This window comes from Micropterus dolomieu, linkage group LG16, assembly GCF_021292245.1.
Source record: "Micropterus dolomieu isolate WLL.071019.BEF.003 ecotype Adirondacks linkage group LG16, ASM2129224v1, whole genome shotgun sequence".
In the NCBI taxonomy this organism is placed as follows: Eukaryota; Metazoa; Chordata; class Actinopteri; order Centrarchiformes; family Centrarchidae; genus Micropterus; species Micropterus dolomieu.
In genome coordinates this window covers 16,769,440-16,775,439 of record NC_060165.1, presented here as the reverse complement: position 1 = coordinate 16,775,439, position 6,000 = coordinate 16,769,440, and the positions used below count along the sequence as shown (strand labels likewise).

Below are 6,000 nucleotides of genomic sequence, written 5' to 3'. Positions count from 1 at the left end.
TTTTCACTAACACTTGCTTGGAATGAAAACTCGACCCTGCCTGTCAATTACAGACTTATCACCTCGTGTGATAAGTGAAACTCAAACAGGTTTTATGTCTTGAAAAGTCAACTTTTAAAAGCTGGCAGGAAAGGAGACTGAACAGTTGATATTGCAAAGTTAATTTTGAAGTTTTCAGCTGCGACACACATCTGTACTCTGCAAGCATGCTCATCTTGCACTTACGTCCTGTGGGATCTGGATGAAGGCGAAGGCATACTCGGTGGCCTGTGCTGGCAGGGTCCTGGTGCTGAAGGCAGGGGGAATGGCAGCCAGACGATTGGACGACACAACTTCTCTCTGAGGGAGGATGAATGGGGGACAGAAATCAGACCCAATATAAAACATTTTTCAGCAGTCTTCATGGTGTTTATCTATGCAATCATACATAGACACACAGGCATTTGTTTTTTGTATTATGAAATACTGTAGCTGTGAAGTTAGTAAAGTCGGGGTTTAGGGTCTAAAACATTAACTCTTGGGAATCATAATTTATTTATGATTTTGAGGTTAGAGGAGTGTAAAGTGAAGCTCAACAACAATTGGATGACTATGTCTAAGCAGACATGACAGACATCCGTCTCCTGCTACAACTACACCAAAGAAGGCCAACAGATTAATTCAGAAATGTCTGGCTTGTTCAGTTATGATACAGATACGTAAAACAAATGTGTAACAAGGTTGCTGAAAGCTTGCTTTCTGAATTTTTAACATAAGAGCGCATCTCTTAAACCACATGCCTCTACAAGGGAAGGACGTTCTTAAACAAAACACAGCCTGAGTACATCAGACTGTAAATCCATCCTTTACCCTGTAATGTATTTCTATTTTTCCTTGATTCTGGATCAATTCTCAAATCCGTATGACACTTTAATGATGATGAGTTTACAACTGTGAAAGAAGGACAGATGCCATTTTGTAGCTTAAGGGCTGCGTGCTTGTATGTCACCTTACCAATCATTTCACAGCTGTTTCTACAGCAGTACTGAGGCCCCTCTTTCACTAAGCTCCATCTGCTATTTAGCTGAGCGACAAGTTAAGTGTAAAGATGACAATAGACGTCAAGTTCATAGTCGCCAGACTCTTGTCAGATTAGAAAACGCACCAAAATGTATGCAAAAAGGGAAACATTAGTTTCCAGTGTGTTTAAATATGATAATGATTAAAGTGTTCCAGTGCTACATATCCCAAAAAAGTTACATTTTCTAAAAGGTGCTTAAGAGACAATGAATCAGGTTAAATTATGCAACGACTACAGGCATTACATTTTTTGAATTTCTGATCTTTGCAATGGCATTAAGATGCATTTTCCTGCATTTACAATCTGATGAAAATGCCTCTGATGTTTCGTGCTCACAGGACAACAAGGATTGTCCTCTTTAATTCAGCACTCTAGTTTGGCCTGGTTCTCAAATTTAAACAAAATGCACATCGCTATATATGTAAAGTGTGTACTACATTTTTACTAAAGCAATGACGTGATTAAGTTGATTGATCCTGACAGGTATATGCCAATGTCAGCGATGACCAATCACTGATCATCACAGGCTGAACATGCTGATGGAAAGTCAGACAAATACAGTCGTTAGAAGAGGGGAGTTAATTTAATGAGCCCCATATCTTAGGTTAATGTGTTCATTGGACTGCACAGTCTAGACAGTGAATACCATGAACATTTATTATGGATTAGTACTTTAAGATTTATCAACGCCATATTAGACTCTGACAGCACTGTAAATGTGGGCTTTAAAAATGAAAAGACAAAAGCGCTCTGCTGTGTTTGCTAATGATCACATAATAATTCAGGTACTGACCTATACAGACAGGTGGCAATATTAGCAAGTAATAGCTCATGACACAGAGGCATGGAATCAAGGCCAGAATGACTCAACCTGAAATGACGCAAAACTACAGAGAATGAGGTAGATATCAGCTCGATTTTTTTTGAGTGCCAGGTCGGCCTCGGAGAATCACACTTTCAGCAACATGCCAGGACGCATCGCATCTGCCAGCCAAACCTCGAGCTGTCCCCCACTCTGAGGTCAGTCACACACTGTGCCGTTCCACTGCATCATGGGAAATCTCCCGCAGGCCGGGGGTTGGCTGTATGAGCCACTTGGTGATGCAAGCATGTGTACGCACGTGGGTAGTAACACACACAAAAACGCACTCACAAAAAGGATGTAGTGCCTTCGTCATCACAGAGTAAAAAATAAGAGAGGGGGAGTTCTGCTTTTGTCATTGCTATGAAAAGGAATAAAAATGATACACTCAGTTGCACTCTTTGCTTCAGTCATAAACAATACAGGGAAAACAAACAAGCCTGCATCATATTAGTTCTAAAAACTCCAGCTGAAAGGACACATAAAGGCTGTTAGGTTGCTTTGAATGTGGAAATGAGCAAACAACTGGTGTCTGAACAGATGCAAGAAATAGAAAAATCCTCTTCAGATACTAGATTTCCTCTGGCTGTGGGTTTGGCTGTAACAAAACAAGGCTAATGTTTGAGTATTTTTCGAGCCCCAAACAAAAGCACTGTTTTAATGATGATGCCAAGATTCAACACTTATCGTCAAATTCATGGTCACAAAGTTACTCACATTGCCGTAGTCAATGTAGAAGACATGAACCTTTGCCGGTGACTCAACTTTCTCCACTCTGGCTCTGTACCTGCAGCAGCAAAAGAATAATTGTGTGAGAGAGAGAGAGAGAGAGAGAGAGAGAGAGAGAGAACAGAGGGGGAAGAGAGAGAGAATAGAGCAGAGGGAAACAGAGATGAAGACAGAGGGCACAAAAGGAAAAGGAGATGAGTAAATGATTCCGTGCTTATTTCCCTGGGGAGAAGGTGTTGGAGGATCTGTCTGTTGTGATCGGGGGAGAGGAGCAGGCCGGGGGAGTGAGGGGGGACAGAGGGGATCTATCAGGATGTGGAAGGGCTGTGAAAATTGCACAGAGGCCTCTTTGCAATAAAGGACAGAAATTTAAACCTATTTTTGCCTTGTAGCAAATAACTTTAGTGCATTAGTGCTAATCACAAAAAACAGCGGTTTCACTTTGTAAGGTTAGATTTTCCAGCACATTTGAAAGCTGGATTTCAATGAAAATAAACTTCATATTACAAGGTCATACATATCAGGTTATCATAGATATCAAGTTAAAGGAAAAAAAACAACAAATAAAGTGTCAAATGTAAGAGCCAAATTCATATAGAAGCTACTGAAGAGCATGTTTCTCCTCAGACCTCAGTTCAGGAAACGTCTCTTCATATGACCATCACTTGTCTGACTCTCAGCTCCAACAAACAAACGAGAGCTGGGAGGACAAATTGGCTGAGAACCAAGGACAGTGGGAGAAAGCCAAATAATTAAAAGCCACTTGGGCAAAGAGAGAGACAAGAGAACAAAGTTAAAAACCAAATAAGTGATTAACAGGAAGACATAAAGAACAGCAATGAGCACAGAGAGCAAGAGAGAAAGAGTGAGAGACAAAGTGTGAGTGACTGATGAACAGAGGTTTCTCCTTTCTATTTACTTTCACTCTGTGGTGTTCTAAAAGGCCTTGAAAGGCGACAAATTTCTAATTAGCCCCTTAATGAAACAGGCCGACATTCCACATACATCACAGAATACAAAGATGTGGATGCAGAACAATGCAAAAATGAACATAATTAGCTTGCTGAATAATATAAAAAAAAAAAAGAAAGACAAAAATCTCACTTTTAGGAGCAGGACTACTGTTTTGTTGAACAAGAAAGATGGACTTTTTATATACAAAAAGAAGAAGAAGAAAGTGAAGGTTAACAACAGATGGCCTGTTTGACTTGCAGTGGTTGCTGGGGCAAGAGAACAACTTTGGTTTTGCACCTTAAAAATCTGGAGGGGAAGATGGAGGAAAGAAAGAAGAGCACCTGTGTCGGGGGAACATTTGTTTTTTTTTTTTTTTAAATCAGTTTTGTGATCTTTTCCGCCTTCACATCGACACTCCCTCCCTCCCTCGATCGCTGTGACTTTCATCTGTCCCCATGACCATCTGTAAATTTCCAAAATCCAGTGAGGAGACAAGATGAAGAGGTGTGTGTGTGTGTTACTGTCAAGCGACTGCTGATTCTAAAGGGCCAAAGCAGTGGCACTGAGCTAATTACACCCTGTGGGTGTCTGCAGTTAAAGCATCACAGGCTTTAATAGAGACAAGGTAAAAGTGAAATGTCACGCTTTCTTAAGAGGGTAAAAATCAAGCAAAGATATATGTCTCATGAAAATTGGTTGAAAATGGCTTAGTGATAGTAGATTTTGTTTCAGGTAATCATAAATCACCTGTTTACAAAGTAATTTCCACTAACTCACAACGGAAGCTGCTTGATGTGGGTTATGCTAAATGGGAGATACCTTTGCAAACTAAGTTCTTACATAGGGAACATTTAACTTACATTACTGATCAGCTTTTTCTTTGTCTTCAAGACAAGAGATGATAACAATTAGCCTATAGCTTGCCCAGTTGAAACACATTCCTAAAGACCTCTCCATGGTCATGGTCCTCAGGTCCATGCGACTGGTTTTGTTTTCCAACCTCTACTTGTTTATTACAGCCATGTGTAACATCAACTTCTGACGAAAAATATTCTTTGCAACGTGTCTTATTCACATTTTGTTCTTTTTTTTTTTATTTAAATTTGCTTAAATTAGACAACAATTAGATGAAAACAAGGCTACAGTAAAGCTTTTAAATATCACCACAAGTATGAACATGTTTGCTTACCATTCGCCATCAGCAAACTTGGCTATACAGTAGTCCCCTCGGCGCGCGGCGTACGATCCTTCCAGCGGTGGCTGTGCGGCGATCTCTGCTCTCATGGTCTCCATCAGACTTTCCAACTGGCCTCCTGACAAAAGACATGAGTGAGATTGAGAATTCCAATGCGATTAGAGTTGTTGTTAATTTCTTTAAGTTGCATTTAATTACATCACTCATCTTACGGACATTGATGTGTTTGCTGTAAAAGATTGGTAAAGAGTTCCCTTAGAGGAAAAATTTAAGCTGCAATGGTGTAAAATGGGTCTAAAATTACATTTAATGCTCTTAGCTTCAGAGGTACAAGCATGTTTTGCTCTGGCTTGGATGTCGGCTTGACTGGGGATGATTGACAGAGGATGGGTCCTAAGGCAGCAGCATAAATTAACACACTTGTATCTGACCCCTGCAGAGCTACTATATAAATGCATTGGTATAAATTAAATAAAGTCTGATGCAACTTTAAAACGTGTGCTTCAAAGACACAGACATAGGTAATCACCCGAGTGTCTTACACTGCCTAGAAGGTACTTCAAACATGGATTCATGTGAACAAACAATACAAATCCTTCTTGGTACAGCACTCAGGTCCTCACACATCTTGAGATGATAAAACTTCAGCGATAATGGTATTCCACAAATAAGCCCTTACTGCCATTTAGAGACTGAAGCCCCATCCACACTACTGCGTTTTCGAATTACAGAGACATTTTGCTACGTTTGCACCTCCCATCCAGACTACAACGGCGAAAACGAAGACCTAAAACGGAGAAGTTTAGAAACGCTGCCGACCCCGTTTTGCATTTCAAAACTCCAGAGGGCGTTTTAGTGAAGACGGGCCAAAACGGAGGACTTTAGAAACAATGACGCAGCCACTCACGCTTGGCTCTCTGATTGGGTCTTAGAAGTCATGCAAAGCAGAAATACAATGCTACTGACCGGGTTTTTGACATGGTATCTTTATTAAAATACACTGCTCAAAAAAAATAAAGGGAACACTAAAATAACACATCCTAGATCTGAATGAATGAAATAATCTCATTAAATACTCCTTTCTTTACATAGTTGAATGTGCTGACAACAAAATCACAAAAATTATCAATGGAAATCAAATTTATCAACCCATGGGAGGTCTGGATTTGGAGTCGCACTCAAAATCAAAGTGGAAAACCA

At 40.2% G+C, this 6,000-nt stretch overlaps 1 protein-coding gene across 6 annotated transcripts in view; it reads left to right on the top strand.

Moving 5' to 3' along the window:
- The window catches only part of anks1b (ankyrin repeat and sterile alpha motif domain containing 1B), a 262,630-nt gene that overhangs the window by 180,348 nt on the left and 76,282 nt on the right, over positions 1-6,000 (top strand). The gene's annotated exons all lie outside the window — the stretch shown is intronic.